The following is a 16,984-nucleotide window of genomic DNA, read 5'->3' on the forward strand; positions in this document are numbered from 1 at the left end:
AGAAGTTTCTGTAGTGTAGTGGTTATCACGTTCGCCTAACACACGAAAGGTCCCCAGTTTGAAACTGGATAGAAACAATGGATTTTTAGCTAAGCATTTTAATGCAATGGCCCTTTTTTTAGACAGTGCCTCCTACATTGGATGGTGTCTGGCTTAGTTTCTAAGACGGTAGAAACTCTGCAGAAACAAGTGTTTTTAACCTAAGCATTTTTCTTCAATGACTCTGTTTTTAGAAAGTGCCTCCTACATTGGTTGGTGTCTGGTATAGTTTCCGAGAAGTTTCTGTAGTGTAGTGGTTATTACATTCACCTAACACGCGAAAGGTCCCCAGTTCGAAACTGGGCAGAAACAATGGATTTTTAGCTAAGCATTTTCATGCAATTGCTCTTTTTTTAGAAAGTGCCTCCTACATTGGATGGTGTCTGGCGTAGTTTCTAAGACGTTTCTGTAGTGTAGTGGTTATCATGTTCGCCTTACACGCGAAAGGTCCTCAGTTCGAAACTGGGCAGAAACAATGGATTTTTAGCTAAGCATTTTCATGCAATGGCTCTTTTTTTAGAAAGTGCCTCCTACATTGGATGGTGTCTAGCTTAGTTTCTAAGACGTTTCTGTAGTGTAGTGGTTATCACGTTCGCCTTACACGCGAAAGGTCCTCAGTTCGAAACTGGGCAGAAACAATGGATTTTTAGCTAAGTATTTTAATGCAATGGCCCTTTTTTTAGACAGTGCCTACCAAATTGGTTGGTGTCTCATATAGTTTCTGAGAAGTTTCTGTAGTGTAGTGGTTATCACGTTCGCCTCACACGCGAAAGGTCCCCAGTTCGAAACTGGGCAGAAACAATGGATTTTTAGTTAAGCATTTTCATGCAATGGCTCTTTTTTTAGAAAGTGCCTCCTACATTGTATGGTGTCTGGTTTTGTTTCTAAGACGTTTCTGTAGTGTAGTGGTTATCACGTTCGCCTTACACGCGAAAGGTCCTCAGTTCGAAACTGGGCAGAAACAATGGATTTTTAGCTAAGTATTTTAATGCAATGGCCCTTTTTTTAGACAGTGCCTACCAAATTGGTTGGTGTCTCGTATAGTTTCTGAGAAGTTTCTGTAGTGTAGTGGTTATCACGTTCGCCTCACACGCGAAAGGTCCCCAGTTCGAAACTGGGCAGAAACAATGGATTTTTAGTTAAGCATTTTAATGCAATGGCCCTTTTTTTAGACAGTGCCTCCTACATTGGATGGTGTCTGGCTTAGTTTCTAAGACGGTAGAAACTGGGCAGAAACAAGTGTTTTTAACATAAGCATTTTTCTTCAATGACTCTGTTTTTCGAAAGTGCCTCCTACATTGGTTGGTGTCTGGTATAGTTTCCGAGAAGTTTCTGTAGTGTAGTGGTTATCACGTTCGCCTAACACGCGAAAGGTCCCCAGTTCGAAACTGGGCAGAAACAATGGATTTTTAGCTAAGCATTTTAATGCAATGGCCCTTTTTTTAGACAGTGCCTCCTACATTGGTTGGTGTCTAGTATAGTTTCTGAGAAGTTTCTGTAGTGTAGTGGTTATCACGTTCGCCTCACACGCGAAAGGTCCCCAGTTCGAAACTGGGCAGAAACAATGGATTTTTAGCTAAGCATTTTCATGCAATGGCTCTTTTTTTAGAAAGTGCCTCCTACATTGGATGGTGTCTGGCTTAGTTTCTAAGACGTTTCTGTAGTGTAGTGGTTATCACGTTCGCCTTACACGCGAAAGGTCCTCAGTTCGAAACTGTTCAGAAACAAGCGTTTTTAACCTAAGCATTTTTCTTCAATGACTCTGTTTTTAGAAAGTGCCTCCTACATTGGTTGGTGTCTGGTATAGTTTCCGAGAAGTTTCTGTAGTGTAGTGGTTATCACGTTCGCCTTACATGCGAAAGGTCCCCAGTTCGAAACTGGGCAGAAACAAGTGTTTTTAACCTAAGCATTTTTCTTCAATGATTCTGTTTTTAGAAAGTGCCTCCTACATTGGTTGGTGTCTGGTATAGTTTCCGAGAAGTTTCTGTAGTGTAGTGGTTATCACGTTCGCCGAACACGCGAAAGGTCCCCAGTTCGAAACTGGGCAGAAAAAATGGGATTATAGCTAAGCATTTTAATGCAATGGTCCATTTTTTAGACAGTGCCTCCTACATTGGATGTTGTCTGGCTTAGTTTCTAAGACGGTAGAAACTTGGCAGAAACAAGTGTTTTTAACCTAAGCATTTTTCTTTAATGACTCTGTTTTTTGAAAGTGCCTCCTACATTGGATGGTGTCTGGCTTAGTTTCTAAGAAGTTTCTGTAGTGTAGTGGTTATCACATTCGCCTAACACGCGAAAGGTCCCCAGTTCGAAACTGGGCAGAAACAATGGATTTTTAGCTAAGCATTTTCATGCAATGGCTCTTTTTTTAGAAAGTGCCTCCTACATTGGATGGTGTCTGGCTTAGTTTATAAGACGTTTCTGTAGTGTAGTGTTTATCACGTTCGCCTCACACGCAAAAGGTCCCCAGTTCAAAACTGGGCAGAAACAATGGCTTTTTAGCTAAGCATTTTCATGCAATGGCTCTTTTTTTAGAAAGTGCCTCCTATATTGGATGGTGTCTGGCTTAGTTTCTAAGACGTTAGAAACTGGGCAGAAACAAGTGTTTTTAACTTAAGCATTTTTCTTCAATGACTCTGTTTTTAGAAAGTGCCTCCTACTTTGGTTGGTGTCTGGTTTAGTTTCTAAGACGTTAGAAACTGGGCAGAAACAAGTGTTTTTAACCTAAGCATTTTTCTTCAATGACTCTGTTTTTAGAAAGTGCCTCCTACATTGGTTGGTGTCTGGTATAGTTTCTAAGAAGTTTCTGTCGTGTAGTGGTTATCACGTTCGCCTAACACGCGAAAGGTCCCCAGTTCGAAACTGGGCAGAAACAATGGATTTTTAGCTAAGCATTTTCATGCAATGGCTCTTTTTTTAGAAAGTGCCTCCTACATTGGTTGGTGTCTGGTATAGCTTCTGAGAAGTTTCTGTAGTTTAGTGGTTATCACGTCGCCTAACACGCAAAAGGTCCCCAGTTCGAAACTGGGCAGAAACAATTGATTTTTAGCTAAGCATTTTCATGCAATAGCTCTTTTTTTAGAAAGTGCCTCCTACATTGGATGGTGTCTGGCTTAGTTTCTAAGATGGTAGAAACTGGACAGAAACAAGTGTTTTTAACCTAAGCATTTTTCTTCAATGACTCTGTTTTTAGAAAGTGCCTCCTACGTTGGTTGGTGTCTGGTATAGTTTCTGAGAAGTTTCTGTAGTGTAGTGGTTATCACGTTGCCTAACACGCGAAAGGTCCCCAGTTCGAAACTGGGCAGAAAAAATGGGATTATAGCTAAGCATTTTAATGCAATGGTCCATTTTTTAGACAGTGCCTCCTACATTGGATGGTGTCTGGCTTAGTTTCTAAGACGGTAGAAACTTGGCAGAAACAAGTGTTTTTAACCTAAGTATTTTTCTTCAATGACTCTGTTTTTTGAAAGTGCCTCCTACATTGGATGGTGTCTGGCTTAATTTCTAAGAACTTTCTGTAGTGTAGTGGTTATCACATTCGCCTAACACGCGGAAGGTCCCCAGTTCGAAACTGGGCCGGAAACAATGGATTTTTAGCTAAGCATTTTCATGCAATGGCCCTTTTTTTAGACAGTGCCTCCTACATTGGATGGTGTCTGGCTTAGTTTCTAAGACGGTAGAAACTGGGCAGAAACAAGTGTTTTTAACCTAAGCATTTTTCTTCAATGACTCTGTTTTTAGAAAGTGCCTCCTACATTGGTTGGTGTCTGGTATAGTTTCCGAGAAGTTTCTGTAGTGTAGTGGTTATCACATTCACCTAACACGCGAAAGGTCCCCAGTTCGAAACTGGGCAGAAACAATGGATTTTTAGCTAAGCATTTTCATGCAATTGCTCTTTTTTTAGAAAGTGCCTCCTACATTGGATGGTGTCTGGCGTAGTTTCTAAGACGTTTCTGTAGTGTAGTGGTTATCATGTTCGCCTTACACGCGAAAGGTCCTCAGTTCGAAACTGGGCAGAAACAACGGATTTTTAGCTAAGCATTTTCATGCAATGGCTCTTTTTTTAGAAAGTGCCTCCTACATTGGATGGTGTCTAGCTTAGTTTCTAAGACGTTTCTGTAGTGTAGTGGTTATCACGTTCGCCTTACACGCGAAAGGTCCTCAGTTCGAAACTGGGCAGAAACAATGGATTTTTAGCTAAGTATTTTAATGCAATGGCCCTTTTTTTAGACAGTGCCTACCAAATTGGTTGGTGTCTCATATAGTTTCTGAGAAGTTTCTGTAGTGTAGTGGTTATCATGTTCGCCTCACACGCGAAAGGTCCCCAGTTCGAAACTGGGCAGAAACAATGGATTTTTAGTTAAGCATTTTCATGCAATGGCTCTTTTTTTAGAAAGTGCCTCCTACATTGTATGGTGTCTGGTTTTGTTTCTAAGACGTTTCTGTAGTGTAGTGGTTATCACGTTCGCCTTACACGCGAAAGGTCCTCAGTTCGAAACTGGGCAGAAACAATGGATTTTTAGCTAAGTATTTTAATGCAATGGCCCTCTTTTTAGACAGTGCCTACCAAATTGGTTGGTGTCTCGTATAGTTTCTGAGAAGTTTCTGTAGTGTAGTGGTTATCACGTTCGCCTCACACGCGAAAGGTCCCCAGTTCGAAACTGGGCAGAAACAATGGATTTTTAGTTAAGCATTTTAATGCAATGGCCCTTTTTTTAGACAGTGCCTCCTACATTGGATGGTGTCTGGCTTAGTTTCTAAGACGGTAGAAACTGGGCAGAAACAAGTGTTTTTAACATAAGCATTTTTCTTCAATGACTCTGTTTTTCGAAAGTGCCTCCTACATTGGTTGGTGTCTGGTATAGTTTCCGAGAAGTTTCTGTAGTGTAGTGGTTATCACGTTCGCCTCACACGCGAAAGGTCCCCAGTTCGAAACTGGGCAGAAACAATGGATTTTTAGCTAAGCATTTTCATGCAATGGCTCTTTTTTTAGAAAGTGCCTCCTACATTGGATGGTGTCTGGCTTAGTTTCTAAGACGTTTTTGTAGTGTAGTGGTTATCACGTTCGCCTTACACGCGAAAGGTCCTCAGTTCGAAACTGTTCAGAAACAAGCGTTTTTAACCTAAGCATTTTTCTTCAATGACTCTGTTTTTAGAAAGTGCCTCCTACATTGGTTGGTGTCTGGTATAGTGTCCGAGAAGTTTCTGTAGTGTAGTGGTTATCACGTTCGCCTAACACGTGAAAGGTCCCCAGTTTGAAACTGGGCAGAAACAATGGATTTTTAGCTAAGCATTTTAATGCAATGGCCCTTTTTTTAGACAGTGCCTCCTACATTGGATGGTGTCTGGCTTAGTTTCTAAGACGGTAGAAACTGGGCAGAAACAAGTGTTTTTAACCTAAGCATTTTTCTTCAATGACTCTGTTTTTAGAAAGTGCCTCCTACATTGGTTGGTGTCTGGTATAGTTTCCGAGAAGTTTCTGTAGTGTAGTGGTTATCACATTCACCTAACACGCGAAAGGTCCCCAGTTCGAAACTGGGCAAAAACAATGGATTTTTAGCTAAGCATTTTCATGCAATGGCTCTTTTTTTAGAAAGTGCCACCTACATTGGATGGTGTCTGGCGTAGATTCTAAGACGTTTCTGTATTGTAGTGGTTATCACGTTCGCCTTACACGCGAAAGGTCCCCAGTTCAAAACTGGGCAGAAACAAGTGTTTTTAACCTAAGCATTTTTCTTCAATGGCTCTGTTTTTAGAAAGTGCCTCCTACATTGGTTGGTGTCCGGTATAAATTCAGAGAAGTTTCTGTAGTGTAGTGGTTATCACGTTCGCCTAACACGCGAAAGGTCCCCAGTTCGAAACTGGGCAGAAACAATTAATTTTTAGCTAAGCATTTTAATGCAATGGCCCTTTTTTTAGACAGTGCCTCCTACATTGGATGGTGTCTGGCTTAGTTTCTAAGACGGTAGAAACTGGGCAGAAACAAGTGTTTTTAACCTAAGCATTTTTCTTCAATGACTCTGTTTTTAGAAAGTGCCTCCTACATTGGTTGGTGTCTGGTATAGTTTCGGAGAAGTTATGTAGTGTAGTGGTTATCACGTTCGCCTTACACGCGAAAGGTCCTCAGTTCGAAACTGGGCAGAAACAATGGATTTTTAGCTAAGTATTTTAATGCAATGGCCCTTTTTTTAGAAAGTGCCACCTACATTGGATGGTGTCTGGCGTAGATTCTAAGACGTTTCTGTATTGTAGTGGTTATCACGTTCGCCTTACACGCGAAAGGTCCCCAGTTCAAAACTGGGCAGAAACAAGTGTTTTTAACCTAAGCATTTTTCTTCAATGGCTCTGTTTTTAGAAAGTGCCTCCTACATTGGTTGGTGTCCGGTATAAATTCAAAAAAGTTTCTGTAGTGTAGTGGTTATCACGTTCGCCTAACACGCGAAAGGTCCCCAGTTTGAAACTGGGCAGAAACAATGGATTTTTAGCTAAGCATTTTAATGCAATGGCCCTTTTTTTAGACAGTGCCTCCTACATTGGATGGTGTCTGGCTTAGTTTCTAAGACGGTAGAAACTGGGCAGAAACAAGTGTTTTTAACCTAAGCATTTTTCTTCAATGACTCTGTTTTTAGAAAGTGCCTCCTACATTGGTTGGTGTCTGGTATAGTTTCCGAGAAGTTTCTGTAGTGTAGTGGTTATCACATTCACCTAACACGCGAAAGGTCCCCAGTTCGAAACTGGGCAAAAACAATGGATTTTCATGCAATGGCTCTTTTTTTAGAAAGTGCCACCTACATTGGATGGTGTCTGGCGTAGATTCTAAGACGTTTCTGTATTGTAGTGGTTATCACGTTCGCCTTACACGCGAAAGGTCCCCAGTTCAAAACTGGGCAGAAACAAGTGTTTTTAACCTAAGCATTTTTCTTCAATGGCTCTGTTTTTAGAAAGTGCCTCCTACATTGGTTGGTGTCCGGTATAAATTCAGAGAAGTTTCTGTAGTGTAGTGGTTATCACGTTCGCCTAACACGCGAAAGGTCCCCAGTTCGAAACTGGGCAGAAACAACTAATTTTTAGCTAAGCATTTTAATGCAATGGCCCTTTTTTTAGACAGTGCCTCCTACATTGGATGGTGTCTGGCTTAGTTTCTAAGACGGTAGAAACTGGGCAGAAACAAGTGTTTTTAACCTAAGCGTTTTTCTTCAATGACTCTGTTTTTAGAAAGTGCCTCCTACATTGGTTGGTGTCTGGTATAGTTTCGGAGAAGTTTCTGTAGTGTAGTGGTTATCACGTTCGCCTTACACGCGAAAGGTCCTCAGTTCGAAACTGGGGAGAAACAATGGATTTTTAGCTAAGTATTTTAATGCAATGGCCCTTTTTTTAGAAAGTGCCACCTACATTGGATGGTGTCTGGCGTAGATTCTAAGACGTTTCTGTATTGTAGTGGTTATCACGTTCGCCTTACACGCGAAAGGTCCCCAGTTCAAAACTGGGCAGAAACAAGTGTTTTTAACCTAAGCATTTTTCTTCAATGGCTCTGTTTTTAGAAAGTGCCTCCTACATTGGTTGGTGTCCGGTATAAATTCAGAGAAGTTTCTGTAGTGTAGTGGTTATCACGTTCGCCTAACACGCGAAAGGTCCCCAGTTCGAAACTGGGCAGAAACAATTAATTTTTAGCTAAGCATTTTAATGCAATGGCCCTTTTTTTAGACAGTGCCTCCTACATTGGATGGTGTCTGGCTTAGTTTCTAAGACGGTAGAAACTGGGCAGAAACAAGTGTTTTTAACCTAAGCATTTTTCTTCAATGACTCTGTTTTTAGAAAGTGCCTCCTACATTGGTTGGTGTCTGGTATAGTTTCGGAGAAGTTTCTGTAGTGTAGTGGTTATCACGTTCGCCTTACACGTGAAAGGTCCTCAGTTCGAAACTGGGCAGAAACAATGGATTTTTAGCTAAGTATTTTAATGCAATGGCCCTTTTTTTAGACAGTGCCTACCAAATTGGTTGGTGTCTCGTATAGTTTCTGAGAAGCTTCTGTAGTGTAGTGGTTATCACGTTCGCCTCACACGCGAACGGTCCCCAGTTCGAAACTGGGCAGAAACAATGGATTTTTAGTTAAGCATTTTCATGCAATGGCTCTTTTTTTAGAAAGTGCCTCCTACATTGTATGGTGTCTGGTTTTGTTTCTAAGATGTTTCTGTAGTGTAGTTGTTATCACATTCGCCTTACACGCGAAAGGTCCCCAGTTCGAAACTGGGCAGAAACAAGTTTTTTTAACCTAAGCATTTTTCTTCAATGGCTCTATTTTATGAAAGTGACTCCTACATTGGTTGGTGTCTAGAACAGTTTCTGGGAATTTTCTGTAGTGTAGTGGTTATCACGTTCGCCTCACACACGAAAAGTCCCCAGTTCGAAACTGGACAGAAACAATGGATTTTTAGCTAAGCATTTTTTTAGACAGTGCCTTCTACATTGGATGGTGTCTGGCTTAGTTTCTAAGATGGTAGAAACTGGGCAGAAACAAGTGTTTTTAACCTAAGCATTTTTCTTCAATGACTCTGTTTTTTGAAAGTGCCTCCTACATTGGATGGTGTCTGGCTTAGTTTCCGAGAAGTTTCTGTAGTGTAGTGGTTATCACGTTCGCTTAACACGCGAAAGGTCCCCAGTTCGAAACTGGGCAGAAACAATGGATTTTTAGCTAAGCATTTTAATGCAATGGCCCTTTTTTAAGACAGTGACTCCTACATTGGATGGTGTCTGGCTTAGTTTCTAATACGGTAGAAACTGGGCAGAAACAAGTGTTTTTAACCTAAGCATTTTTCTTCAATGACTCTGTTTTTAGAAAGTGCCTCCTACATTGGATGGTGTCTGGCTTAGTTTCTAAGACGTTTCTGTAGTGTAGTGGTTATCACATTCGCCTTACACGCGAAAGGTCCTCAGTTCGAAACTGGGCAGAAACAAGTGTTTTTAACCTAAGCATTTTTCTTCAATGACTCTGTTTTTAGAAAGTGCCTCCTACATTGGTTGGTGTCTGGTGTAGTTTCCGAGAAGTTTCTGTAGTGCAGTGGTTATCACGTTCGCCTAACACACGAAAGGTCCCCAGTTTGAAACTGGATAGAAACAATGGATTTTTAGCTAAGCATTTTAATGCAATGGCCCTTTTTTTAGACAGTGCCTCCTACATTGGATGGTGTCTGGCTTAGTTTCTAAGACGGTAGAAACTGGGCAGAAACAAGTGTTTTTAACCTAAGCATTTTTCTTCAATGACTCTGTTTTTAGAAAGTGCCTCCTACATTGGTTGGTGTCTGGTATAGTTTCCGAGAAGTTTCTGTAGTGTAGTGGTTATCACGTTCGCCTCACACGCGAAAGGTCCCCAGTTCGAAACTGGGCAGAAACAATGGATTTTTAGCTAAGCATTTTCATGCAATGGCTCTTTTTTTAGAAAGTGCCTCCTACATTGGATGGTGTCTGGCTTAGTTTCTAAGACGTTTCTTTAGTGTAGTGGTTATCACGTTCGCCTTACACGCGAAAGGTCCTCAGTTCGAAACTGGGCAGAAACAAGTGTTTTTAACCTAAGCATTTTTCTTCAATGACTCTGTTTTTAGAAAGTGCCTCCTACATTGGTTGGTGTCTGGTGTAGTTTCCGAGAAGTTTCTGTAGTGTAGTGGTTATCACGTTAGCCTCACACGCGAAAGGTCCCCATTTCGAAACTGGGCAGAAACAATGGATTTTTAGTTAAGCATTTTCATGCAATGGCTCTTTTTTTAGAAAGTGCCTCCTACATTGTATGGTGTCTGGCTTTGTTTCTAAGATGTTTCTGTAGTGTAGTGGTTATCACGTTCGCCTTACACGCGAAAGGTCCCCAGTTTGAAACTGGGCAGAAACAAGTTTTTTTAACCTAAGCATTTTTCTTCAATGTCTCTATTTTATGAAAGTGACTCCTACATTGGTTGGTGTCTAGTATAGTTTCTGGGAAGTTTCTGTAGTGTAGTGGTTATCACGTTCGCCTCACACTCGAAAGGTCCCCAGTTCGAAACTGGGCAGAAACATTGGATTTTTAGCTAAGCATTTTCATGCAATGGCTCTTTTTTTTAGAAAGTGCCTCCTACATTTGTTGGTGTCTGGTATAGTTTCCGAGAAGTTTCTGTAGTGTAGTGGTTATCCTATTCGCCTATCACGGGAAAGGTCCCCAGTTCGAAACTGGGCAGAAACAATGGATTTTTAGCTAAGCATTTTAATGCAATGGCCCTTTTTTTAGACAGTGCCTGCTACATTGGATGGTGTCTGGCTTAGTTTCTAAGACGGTAGAAACTGGGCAGAAACAAGTGTTTTTAACCTAAGCATTTTTCTTCAATGACTCTGTTTTTCGAAAGTGCCTCCTACATTGGTTGCTGTCTGGTATAGTTTCCGAGAAGTTTCTGTAGTGTAGTGGTTATCACGTTCGCCTAACACGCGAAAGGTCCCCAGTTCGAAACTGGGCAGAAACAATGGATTTTTAGCTAAGCATTTTTATGCAATGGCCCTTTTTTTAGACAGTGCCTCCTACATTGGTTGGTGTCTAGTATAGTTTCTGAGAAGTTTCTGTAGCGTAGTGGTTATCACGTTCGCCTCACATGCGAAAGGTCCCCAGTTCGAAACTGGGCAGAAAAAAATGGATTTTTAGCTAAGCATTTTCATGCAATGGCTCTTTTTTTAGAAAGTGCCTCCTACATTGGATGGTGTCTGTCTTAGTTTCTAAGAAGTTTCTGTAGTGTAGTGGTTATCACGTTCGCCTTACACGCGAAAGGTCCTCAGTTCGAAACTGGGCAGAAACAAGTGTTTTTAACCTAAGCATTTTTCTGGGAAGTTTCTGTAGTGTAGTGGTTATCACGTTCGCCTCACACGCGAAAGGTCCCCAGTTCGAAACTGGGCAGAAACATTGGATTTTTAGCTTAGCATTTTCATGCAATGGCTCTTTTTTTAGAAAGTGCCTCCTACATTGGATGGTGTCTGGCTTAGTTTCTAAAACGGTAGAAACTGGGCAGAAACAAGTGTTTTTAACCTAAGCATTTTTCTTCAATGACTCTGTTTTTAGAAAGTGCCTCCTACATTTGTTGGTGTCTGGTATAGTTTCCGAGAAGTTTCTGTAGTGTAGTGGTTATCACATTCGCCTAACACGCGAAAGGTCCCCAGTTCGAAACTGGGCAGAAACAATGTATTTTTAGCTAAGCATTTTAATGCAATGGCCCTTTTTTTAGACAGTGCCTCCTACATTGGATGGTGTCTGGCTTAGTTTCTAAGACGGTAGAAACTGGGCACAAACAAGTGTTTTTAACCTAAGCATTTTTCTTCAATGACTCTGTTTTTCGAAAGTGCCTCCTACATTGGTTGGTGTCTGGTATAGTTTCTGAGAAGTTTCTGTAGTGTAGTGGTTATCACGTCCGCCTAACACTCGAAAGGTCCCCAGTTCGAAACTGGGCAGAAACAATGGATTTTTAGCTAAGCATTTTAATGCAATGGCCCTTTTTTTAGACAGTGCCTCCTACATTGGTTGGTGTCTAGTATAGTTTCGGAGAAGTTTCTGTAGTGTAGTGGTTATCACTTTCGCCTCACACGCGAAAGGTCCCCAGTTCGAAACTGGGCAGAAACAATGGATTTTTAGCTAAGCATTTTCATGCAATGGCTCTTTTTTTAGAAAGTGCCTCCTACATTGGATGGTGTCTGGCTTAGTTTCTAAGACGTTTCTGTAGTGTAGTGGTTATCACGTTCGCCTTACACGCGAAAGGTCCTCAGTTCTAAACTGGGCAAAAACAAGCGTTTTTAACCTAAGCATTTTTCTTCAATGACTCTGTTTTTAGACAGTGCCTCCTACATTGGTTGGTGTCTAGTATAGTTTCTGAGAAGTTTCTGTAGTGTAGTGGTTATCACGTTCGCCTCACACGCGAAAGGTCCCCAGTTCGAAACTGGGCAGAATCAATGGATTTTTAGCTAAGCATTTTCATGCAATGGCTCTTTTTTTAGAAAGTGCCTCCTACATTGGATGGTGTCTGGCTGAGTTTCTAAGACGTTTCTGTAGTGTAGTGGTTATCACGTTCGCCTTACACGCGAAAGGTCCTCAGTTCGAAACTGGGCAGAAACAAGTGTTTTTAACCTAAGCATTTTTCTTCAATGACTCTGTTTTTAGAAAGTGCCTCCTACATTGGTTGGTGTCTGGTGTAGTTTCCGAGAAGTTTCTGTAGTGTAGTGGTTATCACGTTCGCCTAACACACGAAAGGTCCCCAGTTTGAAACTGGATAGAAACAATGGATTTTTAGCTAAGCATTTTAATGCAATGGCCCTTTTTTTAGACAGTGCCTCCTACATTGGATGGTGTCTGGCTTAGTTTCTAAGACGGTAGAAACTGGGCAGAAACAAGTGTTTTTAACCTAAGCATTTTTCTTCAATGACTCTGTTTTTAGAAAGTGCCTCCTACATTGGTTGGTGTCTGGTATAGTTTCCGAGAAGTTTCTGTAGTGTAGTGGTTATTACATTCACCTAACACGCGAAAGGTCCCCAGTTCGAAACTGGGCAGAAACAATGGATTTTTAGCTAAGCATTTTCATGCAATTGCTCTTTTTTTAGAAAGTGCCTCCTACATTGGATGGTGTCTGGCGTAGTTTCTAAGACGTTTCTGTAGTGTAGTGGTTATCATGTTCGCCTTACACGCGAAAGGTCCTCAGTTCGAAACTGGGCAGAAACAATGGATTTTTAGCTAAGCATTTTCATGCAATGGCTCTTTTTTTAGAAAGTGCCTCCTACATTGGATGGTGTCTAGCTTAGTTTCTAAGACGTTTCTGTAGTGTAGTGGTTATCACGTTCGCCTTACACGCGAAAGGTCCTCAGTTCGAAACTGGGCAGAAACAATGGATTTTTAGCTAAGTATTTTAATGCAATGGCCCTTTTTTTAGACAGTGCCTACCAAATTGGTTGGTGTCTCATATAGTTTCTGAGAAGTTTCTGTAGTGTAGTGGTTATCACGTTCGCCTCACACGCGAAAGGTCCCCAGTTCGAAACTGGGCAGAAACAATGGATTTTTAGTTAAGCATTTTCATGCAATGGCTCTTTTTTTAGAAAGTGCCTCCTACATTGTATGGTGTCTGGTTTTGTTTCTAAGACGTTTCTGTAGTGTAGTGGTTATCACGTTCGCCTTACACGCGAAAGGTCCTCAGTTCGAAACTGGGCAGAAACAATGGATTTTTAGCTAAGTATTTTAATGCAATGGCCCTTTTTTTAGACAGTGCCTACCAAATTGGTTGGTGTCTCGTATAGTTTCTGAGAAGTTTCTGTAGTGTAGTGGTTATCACGTTCGCCTCACACGCGAAAGGTCCCCAGTTCGAAACTGGGCAGAAACAATGGATTTTTAGTTAAGCATTTTAATGCAATGGCCCTTTTTTTAGACAGTGCCTCCTACATTGGATGGTGTCTGGCTTAGTTTCTAAGACGGTAGAAACTGGGCAGAAACAAGTGTTTTTAACATAAGCATTTTTCTTCAATGACTCTGTTTTTCGAAAGTGCCTCCTACATTGGTTGGTGTCTGGTATAGTTTCCGAGAAGTTTCTGTAGTGTAGTGGTTATCACGTTCGCCTAACACGCGAAAGGTCCCCAGTTCGAAACTGGGCAGAAACAATGGATTTTTAGCTAAGCATTTTAATGCAATGGCCCTTTTTTTAGACAGTGCCTCCTACATTGGTTGGTGTCTAGTATAGTTTCTGAGAAGTTTCTGTAGTGTAGTGGTTATCACGTTCGCCTCACACGCGAAAGGTCCCCAGTTCGAAACTGGACAGAAACAATGGATTTTTAGCTAAGCATTTTCATGCAATGGCTCTTTTTTTAGAAAGTGCCTCCTACATTGGATGGTGTCTGGCTTAGTTTCTAAGACGTTTCTGTAGTGTAGTGGTTATCACGTTCGCCTTACACTCGAAAGGTCCTCAGTTCGAAACTGTTCAGAAACAAGCGTTTTTAACCTAAGCATTTTTCTTCAATGACTCTGTTTTTAGAAAGTGCCTCCTACATTGGTTGGTGTCTGGTATAGTTTCCGAGAAGTTTCTGTAGTGTAGTGGTTATCACGTTCGCCTTACATGCGAAAGGTCCCCAGTTCGAAACTGGGCAGAAACAAGTGTTTTTAACCTAAGCATTTTTCTTCAATGATTCTGTTTTTAGAAAGTGCCTCCTACATTGGTTGGTGTCTGGTATAGTTTCCGAGAAGTTTCTGTAGTGTAGTGGTTATCACGTTCGCCGAACACGCGAAAGGTCCCCAGTTCGAAACTGGGCAGAAAAAATGGGATTATAGCTAAGCATTTTAATGCAATGGTCCATTTTTTAGACAGTGCCTCCTACATTGGATGGTGTCTGGCTTAGTTTCTAAGACGGTAGAAACTTGGCAGAAACAAGTGTTTTTAACCTAAGCATTTTTCTTCAATGACTCTGTTTTTTGAAAGTGCCTCCTACATTGGATGGTGTCTGGCTTAGTTTCTAAGAAGTTTCTGTAGTGTAGTGGTTATCACATTCGCCTAACACGCGAAAGGTCCCCAGTTCGAAACTGGGCAGAAACAATGGATTTTTAGCTAAGCATTTTCATGCAATGGCTCTTTTTTTAGAAAGTGCCTCCTACATTGGATGGTGTCTGGCTTAGTTTATAAGACGTTTCTGTAGTGTAGTGTTTATCACGTTCGCCTCACACGCAAAAGGTCCCCAGTTCAAAACTGGGCAGAAACAATGGCTTTTTAGCTAAGCATTTTCATGCAATGGCTCTTTTTTTAGAAAGTGCCTCCTATATTGGATGGTGTCTGGCTTAGTTTCTAAAACGTTAGAAACTGGGCAGAAACAAGTGTTTTTAACTTAAGCATTTTTCTTCAATGACTCTGTTTTTAGAAAGTGCCTCCTACTTTGGTTGGTGTCTGGTTTAGTTTCTAAGACGTTAGAAACTGGGCAGAAACAAGTGTTTTTAACCTAAGCATTTTTCTTCAATGACTCTGTTTTTAGAAAGTGCCTCCTACATTGGTTGGTGTCTGGTATAGTTTCTAAGAAGTTTCTGTCGTGTAGTGGTTATCACGTTCGCCTAACACGCGAAAGGTCCCCAGTTCGAAACTGGGCAGAAACAATGGATTTTTAGCTAAGCATTTTCATGCAATGGCTCTTTTTTTAGAAAGTGCCTCCTACATTGGTTGGTGTCTGGTATAGCTTCTGAGAAGTTTCTGTAGTTTAGTGGTTATCACGTCGCCTAACACGCAAAAGGTCCCCAGTTCGAAACTGGGCAGAAACAATTGATTTTTAGCTAAGCATTTTCATGCAATAGCTCTTTTTTTAGAAAGTGCCTCCTACATTGGATGGTGTCTGGCTTAGTTTCTAAGATGGTAGAAACTGGACAGAAACAAGTGTTTTTAACCTAAGCATTTTTCTTCAATGACTCTGTTTTTAGAAAGTGCCTCCTACGTTGGTTGGTGTCTGGTATAGTTTCTGAGAAGTTTCTGTAGTGTAGTGGTTATCACGTTGCCTAACACGCGAAAGGTCCCCAGTTCGAAACTGGGCAGAAAAAATGGGATTATAGCTAAGCATTTTAATGCAATGGTCCATTTTTTAGACAGTGCCTCCTACATTGGATGGTGTCTGGCTTAGTTTCTAAGACGGTAGAAACTTGGCAGAAACAAGTGTTTTTAACCTAAGCATTTTTCTTCAATGACTCTGTTTTTTGAAAGTGCCTCCTACATTGGATGGTGTCTGGCTTAATTTCTAAGAACTTTCTGTAGTGTAGTGGTTATCACATTCGCCTAACACGCGAAAGGTCCCCAGTTCGAAACTGGGCCGGAAACAATGGATTTTTAGCTAAGCATTTTCATGCAATGGCTCTTTTTTTAGAAAGTGCCTCCTACATTGGATGGTGTCTGGCTTAGTTTCTAAGACGTTTCTGTAGTGTAGTGGTTATCACATTCGCCTCACACGCGAAAGGTCCCCAGTTCGAAACTGGGTAGAAACAATGTATTTTTGGTACTTGTGAGTTATCTGGACGCCCGATTTTTTGATTGTATGCCTTAAGTTAAGGCATACAATCAGATACGATGCGATGCGATATCGCATCGCATCGCATGCGACCATCGGATGCGATGACCCGATTTTTCCATAGGAATCAATGTTAAAATGATTCCTATGGAAAAAGGGGTCCTTTTCATACCCCTACTATCCAAGTGGGCATGGAGTTGGATATAAACCTGTGGCGAGCGTAGCGAGCCACCGAGCCCGAAGCGTGGCGAGCGAAGCGAGCCCCGCGAGGGGACGGTATTCCGTGTCCCCTCGCGGGGCTCGCTACGCTCGCCACGCTTCGGGCTCGGTGGCTCGCTACGCTCGCCACAGGTTTATATCCAACTCCATGCCCACTTGGATAGTAGGGGTATGAAAAGGACCCCTTTTTCCCATTGAATTCCATGTTAAAATGGACTCAGTCCATTTTAACATTGATTCCTATGGAAAAATCGGGTCATCGCATCGCATCGCATCGCATCCGATGGTCGCATGCGATGCGATGCGATGTGCCCGATCCGACCCGATTTTGAAATCGGGCGTCCGGATAACTCACAAGTACCGTATTTTTAGCTAAGCATTTTCATGCAATGGCTCTTTTTTTAGAAAGTGCCTCCTACATTGGATGGTGTCTTGCTTAGTTTCTAAGACGTTAGAAACTGGGCAGAAACAAGTGTTTTTAACCTAAGCATTTTTCTTCAATGACTCTGTTTTTAGAAAGTGCCTCCTACATTTGTTGGTGTCTGGTATAGTTTCTTAGAAGTTTCTATCGTGTAGTTGTTATCATGTTCGCCTAACACGCAAAAGGTCCCCAATTCGAAACTAGGCAGAAACAATGAATTTTTAGGTAAGCATTTTAATTAATTTGCTTTTTTTTAACACAAGTGCCTCCTACATTTTTAAGATGTTTCTGTAGTGTA

General features: G+C 41.4%; 35 non-coding genes across 35 annotated transcripts; all 35 read left to right on the top strand.

Moving 5' to 3' along the window:
• Positions 1-604: 604 nt before the first annotated feature.
• TRNAV-UAC (transfer RNA valine (anticodon UAC)) lies at positions 605-677 on the top strand. The gene has a single exon. It is a non-coding gene; the product is annotated as a tRNA-Val (tRNA).
• Positions 678-767: 90 nt separating this feature from the next.
• TRNAV-CAC (transfer RNA valine (anticodon CAC)) lies at positions 768-840 on the top strand. Its single transcript has one exon. It is a non-coding gene; the product is annotated as a tRNA-Val (tRNA).
• Positions 841-930: 90 nt separating this feature from the next.
• Positions 931-1,003, top strand: TRNAV-UAC (transfer RNA valine (anticodon UAC)). Its single transcript has one exon. It is a non-coding gene; the product is annotated as a tRNA-Val (tRNA).
• A 90-nt stretch (positions 1,004-1,093) lies between these two features.
• On the top strand, positions 1,094-1,166 carry TRNAV-CAC (transfer RNA valine (anticodon CAC)). Its single transcript has one exon. It is a non-coding gene; the product is annotated as a tRNA-Val (tRNA).
• Positions 1,167-1,367: 201 nt separating this feature from the next.
• TRNAV-AAC (transfer RNA valine (anticodon AAC)) lies at positions 1,368-1,440 on the top strand. Its single transcript has one exon. It is a non-coding gene; the product is annotated as a tRNA-Val (tRNA).
• Positions 1,441-1,530: 90 nt separating this feature from the next.
• Positions 1,531-1,603, top strand: TRNAV-CAC (transfer RNA valine (anticodon CAC)). The gene has a single exon. It is a non-coding gene; the product is annotated as a tRNA-Val (tRNA).
• A 253-nt stretch (positions 1,604-1,856) lies between these two features.
• TRNAV-UAC (transfer RNA valine (anticodon UAC)) lies at positions 1,857-1,929 on the top strand. The gene has a single exon. It is a non-coding gene; the product is annotated as a tRNA-Val (tRNA).
• Positions 1,930-2,293: 364 nt separating this feature from the next.
• Positions 2,294-2,366, top strand: TRNAV-AAC (transfer RNA valine (anticodon AAC)). The gene has a single exon. It is a non-coding gene; the product is annotated as a tRNA-Val (tRNA).
• A 1,785-nt stretch (positions 2,367-4,151) lies between these two features.
• TRNAV-UAC (transfer RNA valine (anticodon UAC)) lies at positions 4,152-4,224 on the top strand. The gene has a single exon. It is a non-coding gene; the product is annotated as a tRNA-Val (tRNA).
• Positions 4,225-4,314: 90 nt separating this feature from the next.
• On the top strand, positions 4,315-4,387 carry TRNAV-CAC (transfer RNA valine (anticodon CAC)). The gene has a single exon. It is a non-coding gene; the product is annotated as a tRNA-Val (tRNA).
• A 90-nt stretch (positions 4,388-4,477) lies between these two features.
• TRNAV-UAC (transfer RNA valine (anticodon UAC)) lies at positions 4,478-4,550 on the top strand. Its single transcript has one exon. It is a non-coding gene; the product is annotated as a tRNA-Val (tRNA).
• A 90-nt stretch (positions 4,551-4,640) lies between these two features.
• On the top strand, positions 4,641-4,713 carry TRNAV-CAC (transfer RNA valine (anticodon CAC)). Its single transcript has one exon. It is a non-coding gene; the product is annotated as a tRNA-Val (tRNA).
• Positions 4,714-4,914: 201 nt separating this feature from the next.
• Positions 4,915-4,987, top strand: TRNAV-CAC (transfer RNA valine (anticodon CAC)). Its single transcript has one exon. It is a non-coding gene; the product is annotated as a tRNA-Val (tRNA).
• Positions 4,988-5,840: 853 nt separating this feature from the next.
• Positions 5,841-5,913, top strand: TRNAV-AAC (transfer RNA valine (anticodon AAC)). The gene has a single exon. It is a non-coding gene; the product is annotated as a tRNA-Val (tRNA).
• A 1,112-nt stretch (positions 5,914-7,025) lies between these two features.
• Positions 7,026-7,098, top strand: TRNAV-AAC (transfer RNA valine (anticodon AAC)). Its single transcript has one exon. It is a non-coding gene; the product is annotated as a tRNA-Val (tRNA).
• Positions 7,099-7,625: 527 nt separating this feature from the next.
• TRNAV-AAC (transfer RNA valine (anticodon AAC)) lies at positions 7,626-7,698 on the top strand. Its single transcript has one exon. It is a non-coding gene; the product is annotated as a tRNA-Val (tRNA).
• Positions 7,699-8,062: 364 nt separating this feature from the next.
• Positions 8,063-8,135, top strand: TRNAV-CAC (transfer RNA valine (anticodon CAC)). Its single transcript has one exon. It is a non-coding gene; the product is annotated as a tRNA-Val (tRNA).
• Positions 8,136-8,645: 510 nt separating this feature from the next.
• On the top strand, positions 8,646-8,718 carry TRNAV-AAC (transfer RNA valine (anticodon AAC)). The gene has a single exon. It is a non-coding gene; the product is annotated as a tRNA-Val (tRNA).
• A 201-nt stretch (positions 8,719-8,919) lies between these two features.
• Positions 8,920-8,992, top strand: TRNAV-UAC (transfer RNA valine (anticodon UAC)). Its single transcript has one exon. It is a non-coding gene; the product is annotated as a tRNA-Val (tRNA).
• Positions 8,993-9,356: 364 nt separating this feature from the next.
• Positions 9,357-9,429, top strand: TRNAV-CAC (transfer RNA valine (anticodon CAC)). The gene has a single exon. It is a non-coding gene; the product is annotated as a tRNA-Val (tRNA).
• Positions 9,430-9,845: 416 nt separating this feature from the next.
• Positions 9,846-9,918, top strand: TRNAV-UAC (transfer RNA valine (anticodon UAC)). The gene has a single exon. It is a non-coding gene; the product is annotated as a tRNA-Val (tRNA).
• Positions 9,919-10,446: 528 nt separating this feature from the next.
• TRNAV-AAC (transfer RNA valine (anticodon AAC)) lies at positions 10,447-10,519 on the top strand. The gene has a single exon. It is a non-coding gene; the product is annotated as a tRNA-Val (tRNA).
• Positions 10,520-10,773: 254 nt separating this feature from the next.
• Positions 10,774-10,846, top strand: TRNAV-UAC (transfer RNA valine (anticodon UAC)). Its single transcript has one exon. It is a non-coding gene; the product is annotated as a tRNA-Val (tRNA).
• Positions 10,847-10,877: 31 nt separating this feature from the next.
• Positions 10,878-10,950, top strand: TRNAV-CAC (transfer RNA valine (anticodon CAC)). The gene has a single exon. It is a non-coding gene; the product is annotated as a tRNA-Val (tRNA).
• A 201-nt stretch (positions 10,951-11,151) lies between these two features.
• On the top strand, positions 11,152-11,224 carry TRNAV-AAC (transfer RNA valine (anticodon AAC)). The gene has a single exon. It is a non-coding gene; the product is annotated as a tRNA-Val (tRNA).
• Positions 11,225-11,588: 364 nt separating this feature from the next.
• On the top strand, positions 11,589-11,661 carry TRNAV-CAC (transfer RNA valine (anticodon CAC)). Its single transcript has one exon. It is a non-coding gene; the product is annotated as a tRNA-Val (tRNA).
• A 416-nt stretch (positions 11,662-12,077) lies between these two features.
• On the top strand, positions 12,078-12,150 carry TRNAV-UAC (transfer RNA valine (anticodon UAC)). Its single transcript has one exon. It is a non-coding gene; the product is annotated as a tRNA-Val (tRNA).
• A 690-nt stretch (positions 12,151-12,840) lies between these two features.
• Positions 12,841-12,913, top strand: TRNAV-UAC (transfer RNA valine (anticodon UAC)). Its single transcript has one exon. It is a non-coding gene; the product is annotated as a tRNA-Val (tRNA).
• Positions 12,914-13,003: 90 nt separating this feature from the next.
• TRNAV-CAC (transfer RNA valine (anticodon CAC)) lies at positions 13,004-13,076 on the top strand. The gene has a single exon. It is a non-coding gene; the product is annotated as a tRNA-Val (tRNA).
• Positions 13,077-13,166: 90 nt separating this feature from the next.
• Positions 13,167-13,239, top strand: TRNAV-UAC (transfer RNA valine (anticodon UAC)). The gene has a single exon. It is a non-coding gene; the product is annotated as a tRNA-Val (tRNA).
• Positions 13,240-13,329: 90 nt separating this feature from the next.
• TRNAV-CAC (transfer RNA valine (anticodon CAC)) lies at positions 13,330-13,402 on the top strand. Its single transcript has one exon. It is a non-coding gene; the product is annotated as a tRNA-Val (tRNA).
• Positions 13,403-13,603: 201 nt separating this feature from the next.
• TRNAV-AAC (transfer RNA valine (anticodon AAC)) lies at positions 13,604-13,676 on the top strand. Its single transcript has one exon. It is a non-coding gene; the product is annotated as a tRNA-Val (tRNA).
• A 416-nt stretch (positions 13,677-14,092) lies between these two features.
• On the top strand, positions 14,093-14,165 carry TRNAV-UAC (transfer RNA valine (anticodon UAC)). Its single transcript has one exon. It is a non-coding gene; the product is annotated as a tRNA-Val (tRNA).
• Positions 14,166-14,529: 364 nt separating this feature from the next.
• TRNAV-AAC (transfer RNA valine (anticodon AAC)) lies at positions 14,530-14,602 on the top strand. Its single transcript has one exon. It is a non-coding gene; the product is annotated as a tRNA-Val (tRNA).
• Positions 14,603-15,950: 1,348 nt separating this feature from the next.
• TRNAV-CAC (transfer RNA valine (anticodon CAC)) lies at positions 15,951-16,023 on the top strand. The gene has a single exon. It is a non-coding gene; the product is annotated as a tRNA-Val (tRNA).
• The last annotated feature ends 961 nt before the right edge of the window (positions 16,024-16,984 follow it).

This window comes from Crinia signifera, chromosome 3, assembly GCF_055691185.1.
Source record: "Crinia signifera chromosome 3, ASM5569118v1, whole genome shotgun sequence".
Taxonomy (NCBI): domain Eukaryota; kingdom Metazoa; phylum Chordata; class Amphibia; order Anura; family Myobatrachidae; genus Crinia; species Crinia signifera.